Source organism: Megascapheus bottae, chromosome 22 (genome assembly GCF_031878675.1).
Source record: "Megascapheus bottae isolate mThoBot1 chromosome 22, mThoBot2.hap1, whole genome shotgun sequence".
Classification (NCBI taxonomy): Eukaryota; Metazoa; Chordata; class Mammalia; order Rodentia; family Geomyidae; genus Megascapheus; species Megascapheus bottae.
In genome coordinates, this window is record NC_143530.1 from 34,671,039 (window position 1) to 34,689,649 (window position 18,611).

Sequence of the window (18,611 nt, forward strand, 5' to 3'; positions counted from 1 at the left end):
TACGACTTTCTTAAGAGTTATTTATTTTGTTGGGGTTTTGTCTCCCCTCCCCACTCCTGGCATACAACAGGAAAACAAAACTGAAATTAAAAAAAATGATAACTATTTACATAGGGTATTTTAAACAATAATATTGACAGCGATTGAAATGTTCTGTGAAGGTGTTTTCCCAGTGAGCACCACCACACATCTTTTGCTTATTAACTACTCTGTTTAAATAGGCATGTTTGCAATGGTTTAGACATTATATTAACAGTTCCTTACTCCTCCTTTCTAGGACCTTTGCTACAGAGAGAGGGAGGGGAGAGAGAGAAAGAGGGGGGCAGAGAGGGAGAGGTAGAGGTAGAGGGAAGGAGAGAGAGAGAGAGAGAGAGAGAGAGAGAGAGAGGGGGGGGGAGGGAGGGAGGGAGAGAGAGAGAGAGAGAGAGAGAGAGAGAGAGAGAGAGAGAGAGAGAGAGAGAGAGAGAGAGTCTTGTGGCCTCTGCCTCTATTATCTTCTTTCTTCTTCCTCTCCTCTTTCTCCCATTCTGAGGGTGACCCTGTGTCAAGTTTGTCAGTGAAGTAATCTTATGGTCATCAGTACTGTTTGTCTGTGCCAGATCTGTTTATTGTTTAAGACTGATGTTATTTGGTGGACCAGAATATTACATATTCTACTTTAAAGACACCTCCTGGTTGGACACAGGGACTTGCATGCATAATACTAGCTAAACAGGGAGTATGAAGAGGAAAGTTGCAGTCTGTGTCCTATCTCCTCTCCCAAAAAAACAAGTGGCAAAGGACAAGGGATATGTAGCTCAAATGGTATAATGCCTCTGAAGACAACACAAGGCCCTGAGCTTGAACCTCAGTGCCATCAAGATGTAAATGATAGTCAAAGCACTCCTGTCACTTCAATGACTTGGTCATTTTGTCATGCTTTTGTAGGTCTCCTGTGGGCTGGGTTTGAGCTTTGACACACAGAGGTGGTTTGAGTTTCTAGGGCTTGATGCATCTATGATTGTGCTGTCCTAAGTTTAGCTTTATTCCTCTGGTGCATTGGGCCTCATCTGTTATTATGATGAAGCTTCCCAGTGGGGTTTTGTGAAGCATTCTCTCTAGGCACAAATTGCCAGCTCAAAATACAAGCAGGAAATACTCAGCTTTTGCCCTGCCCAGTGTGGTGAGAGACCCTAGAGGGATGTGAAGCAGTACTGTTTCAACCTACATCCTGTCATTGATAGGGCCTCCTGGGCCCATGAGTCGCTGTGGTAAGCCACACAGTCTACTTACATATGGGGAAAGCTATGGCAGAATACAACACCTTGATTGATTGAGCACCGCAGGGGAAAGCAATCTATAACGTTGTCACTCTTCTCCAAGGTCTCCTTTCTACACAATCCCCCAACTGTGTTTCCTCATGAACTCCTTTCTCCATCTTCATTCCCCGAGAAGGAATATATACAGGTATAGCAGTGTATAATAAGCACCCAAGTGCTGCAATAAATGCTATCACAGCCTGGTTAGATCCAATTAAACAATACTTTCCCTTCTTCCCCCTCCCTCCATTTTTATAGAGCTCTCTGTAAAACCTTGGGGATACCCTGAAGTACAGATTCGATTTTACTGTAGCATGCATTATTGTCATTACATCTAATCATCCCGGTAGAGAGAAATACTAACAAAGTGGCTTCTTGACTTAACAAAAAGCATCCCAAGATTGCTGGAGCAAATGCTATAGGGAACGCTCTGCTGATTGGTAGTCAGAGAACATCCTCTAAAGATTGCAGTTAGTAGTTAACTGCAAGAAAGCCCCCAAAGGAATACAATGCCGACTCTAATGGATAAGAGTAGTGATTGTGCTGCCGTTTGTATGTCTGGATTTCCTGTGTAAATCCATCACCGCATCACATGCTCCATACACACTGCGGGTATATGTAATTCACAGGAGTGTGTTTCCTGTGAGGATGGGACAGGGAGGGAAAGGACTCACTCTCTACCACCAAATGACAATGTGATGGCCCCTGCATTCCAGACAGATCTGTGCCCTTGGCGAAGCAGCCTGAAGTAATGGAATTGGGGCCATTGCAACTCATCTAGACATTTCCATTGCAGCCTCCCTCAGCCTGGGGCGAGAGAGGGCCCCACAGGGATTGGAAGGAGGTCAGAGGGGGACATGTGTTTGCAGGAGGGAGAGTTGTTGAAGTGCCCATGCGCAATGTCACTTTCCAGTAGTAGAGATGGCATTGCATCCTGGACAATGCAGTACACTGAGGGGTTCTGCTTCCCCTTCAATTGGGTGAGCATAACTTTTTTGAAAGTATCATTTCTTGAGTCATGAGTATGTCCTAGTGGTAAAGTGCTTGCCTAGGATGAAGGAAGCCCTGGATTTGATTCCATGATACCACAAGTACAGAAAAAGCCAGATGTCATTCTGTGGCTCAAGTGGTAGAACACTAGGATAGTACACAGGCCCTGAGTTCAAGTGCCAGAACTGGCAAAAAAAAAAAAGTAATATTTCTCCTTATAAATGCCCACAGGATGCCAGTAGCTTGTACCTATTCCTAGCTACTCAGGAAGCTGAGATCTAAGGATTGCAGTTCAAAGCCAGCCCAGGTAAGAAATTCCATAAGATACTTACCTCCAGTTAACCACCATAAAGCCAGAAGTGGCACTTTGGCTCAAGCAGTAGAGCATTAACCTTAAACAAATAAAGCTCAGGGACAAAACCCAAAAGTGCCCCCCCCACCAGTGAAAGAAAAATAAAGCTAATAGAAAATAAATTTTTAAAGGAGAAAATAAATTTTAAAAGGTATTACAAGCAAATGGAGCTCAAAAGCCAACATGAGTAGCTATTTTTTTTAAATTACCAAAAATGAAGAGTGATTGGCAAGCCTCCGTAGTGTAATCATCTGTGTAGTACTCCAGCACTTAGTACAATGCATTTACCTACTCCTTCATTTAGCTCTCCTAAACAAAATCCTCTTTTCAAAATGTAAGTGTGTCAAACTAAGACAGATGCAGAGGCTTAAACAGTAAAATAAGCAAGAAAGAATTATGACTAAGAATTCTCTTGAGCAACACCAGATTCTCAGAAAAGCACTATCCCATGCAAGGAGAATTAATGAATTGTTATAGTAGTATTTCCTAGTACATACATTAGTTCCTTGTATATGAGCAGAGCCCTATCCATCAAATGCAAGGTACCACTCAGCATGCCAGAAGTCCTGCAAGGACAAGCTAAGATCCTGGCCAGTGCTCACAATCCTGCAGAAGATATGGTGGAGAAAAATGGGTGACCTTAGGTGACACATGGAAGTGTCACCCGTCCAAGCCTGGGGACCCAGGAAAGATATATTAGAAGAAGGTGTCTCCTAGAGGAATTCCTCAGGGTTGAGAAGAGTATCCCAGGATGAAGGATAGAAGGAGGCATCATGTTAGAAATGAATGAGAGAAAATGAGTATACAGCGTGTCTTCTTGGTAAAGAAATCAGGACAGGTTTTATAGACTAGAGAACTGTGCTCACTGCTTGTTCTTGTTAAGAGAAGAGTTTGGATGAGGGGGTGCTGTATATGACAGGATATGTGCCTCATTGCCCTGCCCATGGAGAAAGATGATTTGAGAAGTGTCTAAGACATGTGTCAGGGAGATCAGAAACCTGGCAGTTTCCAGGTCTCGGACAAGGAGTAGGGACAGTGAGGCACCTCGGCATCGGACGGGAGCCAAGTTGAAGATACATGGGAAATAAGTACAGGAGGGCTCTGGAGTTGCTTAGATGTGGAGAAAGGCATAAAGGCAGCGGGGTGGTACTTGGGATTTGGGCTTGGACACTGTGTTGTGAACCCAAGAGAAGTTAGGACACACCGTATTGAGATAATTTGGCCTCATCAATTTTGAGCTATGCAAGTGTCTAAATAGATCATTCCTCAGACAGATGGAACGCTCGCAAGGAAATTCTGTGCTAGACATAGTTAGGATCATCTGTACAGATGTGGGAGTGAAGTCAGGGAAATTGATCACCGTTCAGAAAATGTACAGTAAGAAAATAGGTAAGAGTGGGAGAAAAGGCCCCCAGGACCCCAATTTTTAATATTCTAAATGTTCATTAAAATAAGCTGTATCAATGTCTAATAATCCTAGTTACTCTGAAGGCTGTAACTAGGGTCACAGTTCAAAGGCAGCCTGAGCAGTAAACTCTCTGAGACTTAGATTAAGTAACAATAAAGCCAGACATAAGGATGTGGCTCAAGTGATAGAGCCAGCCTTGAGTGAAAGAGAACTAAGTGACCAGTGCCCAGGCACTAGAGAAATGAACCACAAATGTCAAATGCATGAGGGAAAGATAAGGAGCAGGAAGTGCCCTTTCAAGTCTTTTTTCTGCTGTGTAATCGTAGCATACAGTTTGGTTACCTGTGAAGTCAATGTGCAGTCAGCAAGCTGTAAGTAAAGATGATCTCCCAACAGGAAACAAAAACATTAACTCATAGATACTGAAGCAACAGGAAAATTCGGAACACTGACAAGGCCCATAATTTGTCTTCTAAGGTATCCTAGAGCCCTAGAGCCAATGTTTACTTTGTGCTTAGTACATATTTATTGCATTGAGAGAATGAAGGAATGTCATATAATGAAGTTCTTTGATCGGAAAGTACTTTGCGTCATTTATCAATTATATGACATAGTTCAGGGGTGCCATCCTCAGATTATTAACTACTCATGGTAACAAGATGTAATGCACCTACTACCTGATGAATGTAACTATACATTTATCCAGATACTAATAGAAAATAAATAAACTGTAATAATAAAGAAAGATAACCCTGCTCTAAATGCTCTTCAGAATCATCTTCATTCACAAGAGTGTTTACTGATGGTCCCTAGCTATTTGTTCCCTTACTTTTGACAAATGCTTTCCTAAGTTTCTTAAGTATTACAACTGCTTCCAGAGAACCACTGTCTGGTAAGTCCCCTTTAGAAGACCCACTATCATACACACGTTCCAGCTGTTTTTAGCACTCCCAACCCCCTGTTGTCTAAGGCAGGGTGTCACTGTCCACTCATAAGCAGCTGACCTCTGGTATTCCATCACCATCTAGTCACTGACCCACCCTGGTTCATCACGGAATGGCCAACCAAACGACGTGAGGCTAGTAGATAATCAAAGGAAAGCTGCCTGGAGTTTTCTTTTCCCATTTCCTATTTTTTGCCAAGGACTTCTTTAGAGTTAGATGTGTCCATTCAACCTTGGGCCTTAAGCCTCACATAAATATCTACAAGATGACAATCATCACACAGGAGTCCTAAGCTGGGGTCTGGCCCCAGTTGTCTCATTTCCTGTGTGTGCTAGGCAAGGAGTGTGTTTTCCTCTCTCGAGCAGAATCCAGTTCTGCTTCCTAAACATTAATACCCCGGATTGCAACCTGTACCAGATAACCCCAGGGTCTTGCTTTCCTGTAACAATGCCTGCCCACTTGTAGTTTCAGACCCCCAAGCTACTTTAGCTGAAGGTATCTTGTCACCAGCTGGTAGCCCTCTTTGGGGATGCTGTCAGATGCTAAACTCCCAACTCCATCTGTCACTTCAGGGTTATTGAAGGATTAAAATCTATAATCCAATCTGGGCTCCAGAGTCATGAGCTGTTTCCTTCACTACACATGAACTCTGTCCTGCTCCTTACCCTCCTTTGATGTGCCACTCGTTGCTGATTCCTCTCCACCCTCCCTAAATGCACTCAGGGGTGGCTGAAATCCCACCATAAGGGGTCAGAACTTCTCCCCCTCCCAAGGCTATGTCTGCCAGCCACCTAGTTTTGTAGTTGCTCAGGGGTCCCAGCATCCATATACACCTAGAAGCTTCTCTCTCTCTTTCCTGGGCTTCAGGATTCCACCCCTGAGCTTTCTCCCATAATCCTTTGCACTCTACCCACCCTCTGAGGCCTTTGGATAGCGGTTCCAAAACCCATTTGCTTTTGCTAACAGCATAAGCCCATTGTTAGGAATTTCTCAAATCTACCTCCTAATCTGCTCTTGACAGTGAAGAAAATGTCCTCTCATACATGCTGGCCAGAACAGTAGCGACTACTTATGGATTGGTCATGGAGCATTGAAAGTGGGATAAATCTGATAAGCTACATTTTAAACTCTGGCTACCTTGAATAACTGCCACATGTGGTGAGTGGGCCCACTTCAAGAGCTCAACTGGAACAACAGAGCTGCTTAAACTTGGAAATAGCTAGCCCCTAACAACTACCCATTCCCATCTCTAACTTTTTTTTTGTTGCATTTTATTGTCAGGGTAATGTATAAAGGGGTTATAAAGTTACATTCATCAGGTAGTAGGTGCATTGCTTCTTGAACATGATATCCCTTCTCATTTTTGTCCCCCTTACCCTCCCCCATCTCTAATTTTTAAGGAATATTTTAAGCCATGGGATATTCTCTCAGCTGGGTTGTCCTAGTAATATTTTTAAAGGCCCCTTTCACAATGATAATGTGACACACTGTCATGTTGCAGAGGACAGACACATTTCCTATTCACTCATTGTCCCAGTTGCATGGTTGATATCAAAATATCCAGAAATAGCAAAACTCTTTCAGCTACAAACTTCAGAAATAATGCTCAGAGCTATCATAGTTCTTCAGAATAGATACAGACAGACCAATCAATGCACTTGGTATGAAGCTTGCTGAAGAAACATTTAACCAGAACTGGACTGGACACCTCTGGCAGGTAGATGCCATGATTTAACTTCGTGAAGTCAAGACAGTGAAGAATGCAGACTACGTCAAGAGTGTGTGGAAGGGGAGGGGTCCGGGGATCTCAAGGTGCAGCTCAAAGCAGCAAAGCCTGATAAATACTACAGGAAATAGGGCCAGGAGTTTGGCCTCGTGGTAGAGTGCTTGCCTAGCATGCATGAAGGCCCGGGTTCGATTCCTCGGTACCACATACATAGAAAAAAAAAGCCAGAAGTGATGCTGAGGCTCAAGTGGTAGAACTCTAGCCTTGAGAAAGCCCAAAGACAGTGCTCAGACCCTGAGCTCAAGCCCAGGACTGGAAAAAAAAATACTACAGGAAATAGCCACAAGAAGTACAACTAAAGTTAGCTATCTGAGATCCATGTCTTTGTCATTTTTGTGGTGGAAAGTCACAAGTTTGTATGATTCCTATTTTAGGCAAAGGTCTCAGACTACTAAAATCAAAGGATGATATTAAGTCCACAGTAATAACTACAACTTGTTTAAAAGTGAAGGATTTGCCTAGTAAAAAAACATGTGTCATTCATGCCCATGTATGAAATCACACAGGGACCGTAGAATTGATGAACATCTGAGATTGAATGCATTTGGCATATATCTTCAAGGCAGTGGGTTTAAAAGATTGCACAAGTCAATCAGGAGTAAAGCACCTGGCACTTTGATAGACTTCTTCCTGTGGGTGGCTTATTCAAACAACCCAAAGACTTCTGGCTGCAGATGATGAGAAAAGATGAAGTAAGCATTCTCTGATTGTGAATTCTACAAATACAGGATCCTGGTTCTGTGAAATCCTGCATGTCTGTTCGTATCCTGATGAAATCTAGATACTCTGAAACAGATTCACACAGAACACACATGCATCCACTAACACACACACTTATTTACACATGGACACACATGCAACAGCAAAATGACTTTTCTTCATTGAAAATGAAAATGTGTCCAAAGGGGTGCCACCATTTTTCATTCAATTTTTAATTTTTGATTGGTATTGTAAAAGTGATGTAAAGAGGGATTACAGTTATATAAGTCAGATAATAAGTACATTTTTTGGAAAATATCACCCCTTCCCTCTCTCTCTCTCTCCTCAGATTTTCCCTCTTATACCTCCGCCCACAAATTGTATAGAAATTGTATAGTTCATTTTAAACACAGTGTCTCTTGTGTACCCCTGCTGCTTTTGTTCTGTTTGTCCTTCCATTTCTGTTTGTTCTTCTAAGAAAATATAAGTCTGCCATGTTGTGTGTGTGTGTGTGTGTGTGTGTGTGTGTGTGTGTGTGTGTGTGTGTGTGTGCCTGCGCACGCACGCGCGTGCGCGCTTTGGAATCAAATACCATCCATGAACAAATAAGCAGTGTACCAAAGGAATGTATTGCTTTTCTCCCTTAATTACCATTTTGTTTAATCACATCTACTCCCAAAACTCAAGTACATTGAAGAAAATATTTCTTACCAAAGTCCACAAATGCCAGGGAGCCATTTCCCACATCTTAGGTTTCAAGCTTTGACTCAATCGGGAAAATTCTTAGATGACTTCTTTCTTAAGTCACTCCTGCTTGAAGTATCATTTTGTAGAAGGAGAAGCTGGTGGCTTTGACTGTCTTGATGTAAAGCTCTGTATCTAGTTGCTAATGCAATACCTACATGGGTTACCAGCCATGGCTATCCTCTCTTAATGGGTAAGGTTTTGTTCTACTCTAGTAGTGAAAAAACATCCATATGAATAATTGAGTGAATGAATAAATAAATGAGTTAGACTGGAGGAATCTCTATATCATGACTTACTGATTTTATCCTCTTACGAAATCACCATAATTTAGTGTCATTGCCACAGAAGATACTTTTCAAACTCTTGATATGATGTGTGTCTGGGAAACCAAATGAGAGCTCTCAGCACACTGAACAGCAGCTCTTTTTCTCAGAGGAAAAAAAAATACTTGCATCAGACTTCTTGGACAAGTCTTGACAAGAGTGATTTTTTGCTTTAACATTGGTGGCTTCCCTTTTTAATTGTACTTCAATTATTGCCCTTTGTGACCATCAGTAAATTAATCTGTGTTTGAGTTTTTGCAAGAATAAATTCTAACATTTTCATCACCAGTAAAGATTGTTTAGTTGATTGTTTCTACATATTCAATCTAAAATGGTCATGTGACATTGTAATTTCTCTTGACAACGGGAGCTAAATGTGTTGATTTCATGACATTATTTTCTGCTACAAGGTCAAATGTTTATTAGAATTTAACTATGACAACTACATAATGTATGTGTTGCATATGCGTGTGTGCATGTGTGTGCTATTCTGTGTTGCGTATTTTTTGTTTTGATTTTGTTTGCAACCAGCCTTGCCTGAACTTTTGATTTCCTGCTATAGCCTCCTAAGTGCTGGGATTATCAGAGTATATTACGATGCTTATTTCTTACTTATAAACAATTGCAATATTCTTTTTCCATCTTTGTCCACATTTAGACTTTGAAATAAGTTGTTTATAAAAGAACACTGATGCCAGTGTCACCAATGAATGGTGAATGGTAGGTAGAGAAGGAGATCTGAACACATACCTTGCATGTAGTAAATTCTGGAATATTGTTTCAGGAGTTTTCACCATTACTGTCACAAATAAAATATCCAGCCTTGTACTTGATAATAAAAATATCTCAGAAATATTTATTTCTGCATTCCCTTCTTTCTCCTCAGATTTCTACTGCCTACAGTGGCTTTTATTTAAGGGTTACCAACCTCTAGATCTACATTAAAACTTTACTTATCAGCTTTGCCAGGTTTGGTGGCTCACACCTACCTGTAAGCCTAGCTACTCAGAAGACTGAAATATGAGCATCACAGTTCCAAGCAACCTGGACAGAAAATTTCATCAGATTCTTCTCTCCAGTTCACATCCTTTAAAAAGCCCGAAATAGAGCTGTGGTTCAAGTGGTAGAACACTACTTTAAGTCCTAGGACTGGCACCTGATACACATACCCCCCCACACACACACATACATGTACAAACACACAAACACACTCCATTTATCCATTTGTCTGCTTCTCATTTCTTGCTTGATCTTGTTGATCATCATCATCTTGGACATTATCATACGTTCAAATAGGTAAGTCAATCAAGAAAAAGAAAACCTCACTATAAAATGCTTGGCTGTTTTAGCTCACGTGTTATTTCAAGTTGATAGGCAAGTCTGGAAGAGAGAAGAAACTTAGTCTCCTCCCACAGCACCTCATACAGGACATTGACCCGAAAGAACATGTTGAGTGTGTATCAAATGAATACCAGACAGTTGGTACTGGAGATGGTTTCACAGGGAGATAAAAGAGTAAGAGAGGAGATGAATGAAGAGAAGGATAGGAAGAAAATGCAGTCGCCGTGTTCATTGCACATGCTTGGGAAGCCAGGAAACTTGGAGGGATGGATGAGATTGGGAGGATTAGGGAAAACTAATGAAAGAGGTGAATTCAATCACGATGCATTGTACTCCTAAACTGACATGTTGAATGGTTAACTCTTTGGCACAACCAAAAATAATTAAAAATACTAATTAAAAATAAAACCACACTGGGGCCGGGAGTTTGGCCTAGTGGTAGAGTGCTTGCCTAGCATGCACGAAGACCCAGGTTCGATTCCTCGGTACCACATACATAGAAAAAAGCCGGAAGTGGTGCTGAGGCTCAAGTGGTAGAGCTCTAGCCTTGAGAAAGTCCAAGGACAGTGCTCAGGCCCAGAGTTCAAGCCCAGGACTGGCAAAAAAAAAAAAAAAAACCAACAACAACAAGAAACGAGATGAATGGGAGGTCCAAATTGTTACTAACTTGAAAGAAGTTGCTGATAGGCCTGATAATCTTACTCCTCATCCTTATTACCTCAAACAGCCCATCAGGTGAAAAGCTGTGAGGACTGAGTTGACTGACCTGCGGTGGGAAGGAAAGGATAATTTGACCCTCCTCCCCTGGCAGGATCAGGTACCAATGACTGCACAGTTTAACTCTAAAGAAAAAGTCAGAAGCTGTATTTGGTTAGTTGAAATTGGATAGGGAAGGGGGGGAAAACAAGATGAGGGGTGGGGGGGTGGGAATTGGGGAACAAGACATGTGAAAGGGTATCAATGTATGTGAATTAATGCATCTTCTATCTGGCAGATATCATGTAACCCTTCTATTAATTACAATAAAAAATATATGAAAAAAAAGTCAGAAACTGAACAAAAATCAGGATCATGTAGAGAGCCAGGGGAGTGAGGAAGGAATTTTCTTCTCTAATATAAACTGTTATATATATATTTTTTCACTTAATGAGGCAGCATGCAATGCCTTTATATTTCTTTAGTAAAACAAACATATGCATCTTTATAGAGGAAAAAGTTAAGATTGTTAAAAGTTTGCTTCCATCTCACCAAATTCCATCAGAACTGTGCCAGAGCACACAAAGATCTCATTTTGATGTCTTTATAGTTGATCTGTGTATATTGTTCTACATCTATCCCTACTGTTATACTTAACAGTATTACAAACACATCTTCAATGTATCAGTATCACCCATGTAGTCATTTCATTTGCATTTCTCATTTCCATTTTCCAAGTGGAACTTGATTTTTATTTACCTGAACAAATACTCATCCTGCTTGAGAATATTTTGTTCTTTTACTAGCTATATTTAGCTCCTATTTTTTTCCATTATGCTGCTTTTCTTCTTTTTGGTGTACAGGGTTACATTTTGCAAATTTTAAAAATCAGAAAGTTTTATAGATATGTCAAAATTATCCATCTGGCTTCCCTCTTGTACAGCCTGAATTAATAAATAGATATTTGTTTCTACTGTTCTCTTTTTTATTTTTTATTTATTCTACATTGAACTTTATATTTCACTTTTTGGTATGTGTGAAATTTATTGCAATAATTGTTCAATATATGGATACAAATAAGATATTCTTTATACTCATTCAACTGCTGTTTATTCAATAAGGATATCTTGTTTCATGAGAAATGCACCTTAAACATAGCTTTTTTAATGAACCGCAATTTGTATCTTAGAAAATCAAATTCTGTGAACTTTATTATTTTTTGTTTTCAAAGTGAGAACTGACCTCTTTTTTCTTAAATTGTAAAACACCACAAACTGCATATTCTCAAAATGTCTATATTTCATGTAATTTGAGGTTGAAACAAGTTTTTTTAATACTACCTATTATATATGCATCCATGAGAACCAGAAGGAATTTCCATCACCATTTTTCATGGTGATAGTCATCTGTAACTATCAACTTCAGCTAAATGGGAGCATTACGAAAATTTAATTCACTGGCTGGGTGCAATGGCTCACACCTATAATCCTAGCTACACAGGAGACTGAGATCTGAGGAGGAAGGATCAAAGCCAACCTGGGCGCAAAAGGACCTGAGACTCTTGTCTCCAATTAACCTCAAGAAAATGGGAATTGGGAATGCTTAGCTCAAGGGTAAGGTGGTAGCCATGAGCTGAAAAGCTCAGGGACAATGCCCAGGCTCAGAGGTAGGGCAGTAGCCTTGAGCTGAAGAGCTATGAGACAGCACCCAGGCTATGTTCAAGCCTCATGACCCAGAAAGAAAGAAAGAAAGAAAGAAAGAAAGAAAGAAAGAAAGAAAGAAAGAAAGAAAGAAAGAAAGAAAGAAAGAAAGAAAGAAAGAGACAGAGAGAGAGAGAGACAGAGAGAGAGAGAGACAGAGAGAGAGAGAGACAGAGAGAGAGAGAGACAGAGAGAGAGAGAGCAAGAAAATTAAAATTCACCAGAAGCTAATGTTGATTATCCTGAATTAAGGGATTATCCCTCCATTAGTCATCTTCCCATGACTGTAACAAAATACTGAATATCGTTAACTTATTTTGATTCACAATTTTGGAGGCTCTAGTCTAAGATCTATAGACTCACTGTTTTAACCTCTAATAGGCAATCCCAGGAAGCAATAGTAAATGCACATAGCAAAGCAAACTGTTTACACTGCAAGCCAAACTGAAGAGAGAAGAAGAAACCAGGGGAACCCTATTCCTCTTTCAGAACACACCTAATCACCTAAAGACTTGTCTCAAGGGTCCCACCTTCTAACAGCTCCCAGCTCCTCCCCCCAGTACCATCTATAGCCCCAGCTGTTAGCTCACCGGCCTTTGTAGGCCATTCAACATCCAAAGCATACTAAGCCTTAAAAGAAGAAACAAATGGCAAACAACAAATCATTTTTAAAACTTCAAGTATTTGAAATACAGCCACAATGGTAATGTCTGTAGAGTTACAATTAACTAAAGAAAACAAAATACGTTTAAATGCCTCTTCTGAGCCAAATCTCTGACTAAACTTTTGTTTTTTAGGACATAGGGTTCCACATACATTGGGCATATATTTCTAACCTTTTTCCCCATTTCCTTTGTTTCTCTGTTTCTTGGGGCTTTTTGTCCTACTTTTCCCACCTCTCATGCCTACTGGCTCAAGCTGACTCCTCTCCGGTCTCCATTACTTCATGGTAGCCTGTTCCTTTCTCTTTACCCAAGGTGTGTCTGTCTGCTTCACAATCGGCATTCTGGTCCTGAGAAGGATGCTATTAAGTCCAGGACTCCTGAGAGAGCCAATAGGATGATAGTTTCTGCATAATTTGTAAGGAGCCAATAGCGAAGCTTGGCTTTTCCCATGAGGTTGAGGAAATTGCAGGAGTTGGTGATTTCAGATATGTAGTGGACGACAAGTCTCTCAACAAGTGTTTGTCAATTGAGTGACTTCAGTCCTTTCTCTTTCCTCAGTCTCCTCGATTTATTATTAACCTGACCCTAGCAACATCTTCATTTCTAGGTGTTACAGGAAGAGGAGAGTAAGACTGGTGCAATTTCCACAACCATGTTTATACCTGACCGTACCCTATAGCTTTCAATGTCTCATCACTCAAAATTCCCAATGTTTTACACCAACTTCAACATACTGTCCTTTGCCACTTTTGTCACATGGTTTTTTCATGTCACCTGGCTGCTCTTTACAGCTGAGATTTTCATGTTTCTCTCTCCCTTTCCCCTTCTCGCTTTTCTTCTTTCCTCCCTTCCCCTCTCTCTCTCCCTTCCCTTTCTTTTAAGTTGACTCTCACTATGTAGCCCAAGCTAGCCTTACAATTCTCCTGCCTCCAGGTTTTTACTGCTGGAATTATATGTATGCACTACCACAACCTGGTGTTTTTTTTCTTTTCCAAGTTGAGATCTGACTCAACTTGCCTAGGATGGCACTGACTTTGAGAGCTCAAGCCATCCTCCTGCCTCAGCCTCCCAAGGGGATTACAAGTGCATGCCACCATGCATAGACTGGTATCTTTTTTTGTTGCCAAGTTCACTACCATGATTCATATTTTAGAAACTCAGCATCGGGTTTCTTACTCTTTCTTTAGCTTAAATCAACCATCTCTCTTCCATATTAACAACAGTCAGCATTGCTTCCCCTGAGCGTTATCGGGCATGGCACCATGTCGTTCCAGGTTCTCTTCTCAGATGCTCAATTCTTAATGCAGTGATTCTCAAACTATGAGAATCCAGCTACTTGATAGACAGGCATGTTCTTTAGCTGCAGTTCTCACCTTACAAGGTCAGAAGCTCGGCGGGTAAAGGATAGGCATCTGGGTTCCAGCCACTCTCTAGGATATTGTGATATACTCCAGACTTTGAGAACCACTGCTTCAAACCATCTAGTTTCTTTTCCTGCTTTCCACTTTCCTCATGCTCATACTTTACTAGTTTTAGTGAGAAACTAAAGATTGAAGATCCTTGTGAGTCCTTTGGACCATTAACACAGGCAATTTTTTTAATATTGTGATTGCTTTTATTTTTTAATTTAAATTTTACTATAAAGGTGATGTACAGAAGATTTGCAGTTACACGAGTCAGGTAATAAGTACATTTCTTTTTGAACAGGGTTACCCTCTCCCTTGTTTTCTCCCACTGTTTCTGCCCCAACTCCACACCCCCAAGTTGTATAGTTCATTTCCAACATAGTGTCTAGTGAACATCACTGTTAAATTGATTCACTTTTTGATCCTCTCCCCTCCCCAAATCACATGAGCTTATAACCAAGACAAAAGGTACAGAAATCAGGGCCAGGAGTTTGGCCTAGTGGTAGAATGCTTGCCTAGCATGCACGGAGACCCGGGTTTGATTCCTCGGTACCACATACATAGGGAAATAGCCAGAAGTGGTGCTGAGGCTCAAGTGGTAGAGCTCTAGCCTGGAGAAAGTCCAAGGACAGTGCTTAGGCGCTGAGCTCAAGCCCAGGACTGGCAAAAAAAAAAAAAAAAGTTACAGAAATCAAAAACAATGCCAACAGGGAATAGACAAAAGGGGAAAAAGAGAAAAAAAAATAACTTCAAACAATACAATAAAAAAACTTCCTGTTTCCATTTCTTGGAGTTCATTTCAAAAAGCATCATTTTAGATGGTCATATGCACAAAGCTATTGAGCCACTGTGATCCTCTCCTAAAAATATCCTCCTTTGTTCTCGCTGTGAGACGCTTAGCGTACTGTTTAATTAATCATGTCCAAGTGTAATTATTTGTCTTTTACTATCCATAGGATTAACTTACAGATTCATAAACATACTCTAATTATTACAAATATAGCTTATGTTTCTTGGTCTGGCTTACTTTCCTTAACTTTTTCCAAGTCTTTCCATTTCCTTATGAATGGGACAATGTCATTCTTTCTGATGGAATCATAGAAATTCTTAATCCATTCAACTACTGGGGGGCATGTGGGTTGATTCCATAACTTAGATATAGTTACTGATTCTGCAATGAATATTATCATGCTGGTGGCATTAGTGCGAAGTGGTTTATGGTCATTTGGGTATATGCCCAGGAGTAGGATTGCTGGGTCATAGTGAAGCTCTATGTTTTTTGAGGAGTGTCCATTATTGCTTTCCAGAGTGGTTAAACAAGTTTACGTTCCCACCAGTAGTGTAGTAGCTTTCCCTTTTGGCCACATCCCTACCAGCTTCTGCTATTATCAAGAATACAAATAATAACAATTTTTAAATGATATGAGACATCAAAGCAATTTCCAGCTCTCAGTAAATTCTCTCATCCGGAATAAAGTAAGATGATGATGACCTCATAGATGAGGAGACTCATAACCTGCATGCCTCATCTTAATCACGGGCAGAGTCTTCCCAGGGAAAACCTTGCCAGAAGTCATTTCTCAAAAAAAATTTTTGAAATGTGTCCAAAGATACTGATCAAACACCAACAGGAAAAGGATGCACATGAGTCTCCTAAATAGTCTTTCAGTTAATAAAGTCTGGAATTACCGAGCACTAGGAAGTCCCTGCTAACTCTGTAGCATGATGTTGGGTAGGTGGAGTCAGTTATACTAATTTCATTTGTGTGTCAATGTGTTTTAAAATATCATAATAAAATTCTAAATCTTACTTAAAAGTGGCAATATTATTGTACCCAAATCAAATGATACCACTCTGGCTATAAATGAGATGGACTCGGGGGTTGGGAGTTTGGCCTAGTGGGAGAATGCTTGCCTAGCATGCATGAAGACCCGGGTTCAATTCCTCAGTACCACATACATAGAAAAAGCTAGAAGTGCTGCTGTGGCTCAAATGGTAGAGCTCTAGCCTTGAGAAAACCCAAGGACAGTGCTCAGGCCCTGAGTTAAAGCCCTAGGACTGGCAAAAAAAAAATAAAAAATGAGAAGGACTTTTTCTACTTGTTGAATGGCCTTTCTTTATTTCTACTGTGTGTGTGTGTGTGTGTGTGTGTGTATACATACACAGAAAGATGTGCAGATTGAATAATGGATGGAGGGAGGGAAAGAAGACAGAGCCAGGAGTGTGGCCTAATGGTAGAATGCTTGCCTAGCATGCATAAAGCCCTGGGTTCGATTCCTGGGTACCACATATATAGACAAAAGCCAGAAGTGGTGCTGTGGCTCTAGCCTTGAGAAAAACCCAAGGAGAGTGACTAGGCCCTGCATTCAAGCCCCAGGACTGGCAAAAAAAAAAAGAGTCTCAAGGACTTTGGGGCTAGGAATGTGGCTTAATGGTGGAGTGCTCACCTAGCATGCATGAAGCCCTGGATTCAATTCCTTAGTACCACCTAAACAGAAAAGGCTGGATGTGGTGCTGTGGCTCAAGTGATAGAATGCCAGCCCTGAGCAAAAGTAGCTCAGGGACAGTGCCCATGCCCTGAGTTCAAGCCCTAGGACTAGGAGAGATGGTGGGGGTAACTAGATGATATATTGATGGATTAATGGAAAGATAGATAATTATTACAGTTGAACAAATTGCCCAAAACTATATTTTGCTGTTGTGTAACCAAAAACCCTTTAGAAAAACAATCTTACAAGATTCATTTATATGTCACTAGATTTTAAAATGTTAATATGTAAAATTTGATTTGTTGGAATTTGTTTCAGGATAACTAAAGTGGAGAGAGTTCTAGTTGCAGAAATATTTTTAAACAGGAAGATGGTCCTGTTATTTTTTTCATGATAATATAGAATATTAGGAAGTTCTTTATGACCAACCATAGGGAAATAGGTCAGTAAGCATCTCTATATTCATCTACTATAAGCATTAAGATAACAATTAGACTAGTTATGCTTAAAATGGGAAGAAAAATCAGTACACATTTAGCACAGTGAGATTGTTGTACATGAAAATATTTTACAGGGGGAAAAAAAGCTTTGTCTTTAGTAGCTAAACCAGCTATCTGATCAACAACTTCCCTCTCTACCTTGTTTTTATTTTTCAATGGGAATGTGTCTCCAGCAGTTAAAAAAACAGAAGTCCCACAGTTAATCCCTCTCCCAAGTGATGTGAGCCTGTGAGACCAAGCAAATGTCTCTTTAACTCTACAGGGAACTCCATTTTCTGAGAGCATATACATTTTAAAAGAAGTGAGCAGCATCTCTTGTTGTCTCCTAGCAGAAACCCTTTGCTTTAAATCAGATGCTTCGACTAAAACCCACAGTCATAAAAGGAGTCAAAGAAATTCAACTGCAGTGCATCTTTGTTACCTATGGCACTTTTGCCTAGCATTTTCAACTGTTAACCAGGATGCTGAAGGCTGAAATACAAGGAATAACCCCCCTCCCCAAAAGAAGCAGGACTTGCATTAGCCCTGTGATCTCCTCCCATTCAGGTATCTTATCCAGGCGGGTGAATAAACATCAACAGTCAAAGTTGTCTCCTACAGCTGCATTCTACTGAATGGCAACTGTGTCAATCTCCCACCTATCAGGAACTCAGATCCCAGCTACATCAGTTTGATAAATGACAGCTGATGAGTGGACTAGAGGCCATCCATAGTGATACATTAATACATCTCAGCCCTTTCCATCCTGAAGACTCACTGCTGTAGCACTGGAAATGCCCTTGGTCCTGTTTTGAATAAGTAATGAGCATGTAGACCTCAGTTCCAATAACGTTTATGAATATTGGGGGCATGCACAAAGGTTGAATGAAAAGAAACAAAGGATCAACCCAGTGTTCAAATTGGCCATTGCTTTCTCTCTTCTCATACAGATGATTTGAGGGAAAAGGAGGATACTCATTATATTTTTATGTTTATAGAAAATTCAGGACTTTGTTACCTGGTATATTGTATATACATTTATTTGTGTATTTGGAATAGGAAAGAGAAGGGGAGAAAACAAAAAAAAATTGGGAGGGGGTTGGGGGAGGAAAATGGGGACAAAAACATGAGAAGGGATATCAGTGTGCAAGAAGTAATGCACCCACTACCTGAGGAATGTAACTGTAACTCCTCTATACATTACCCTGATGATAAAATAAAAGAAAATTCAGGTCCAATACTCTGTGTCCTTAAATCATATGCTATTTCAAGTCTATATATAGATTAC

General features: G+C 40.5%; 1 protein-coding gene across 1 annotated transcript in view; it reads left to right on the plus strand.

Moving 5' to 3' along the window:
• The window catches only part of Phactr1 (phosphatase and actin regulator 1), a 412,563-nt gene that overhangs the window by 326,952 nt on the left and 67,000 nt on the right, over positions 1-18,611 (plus strand).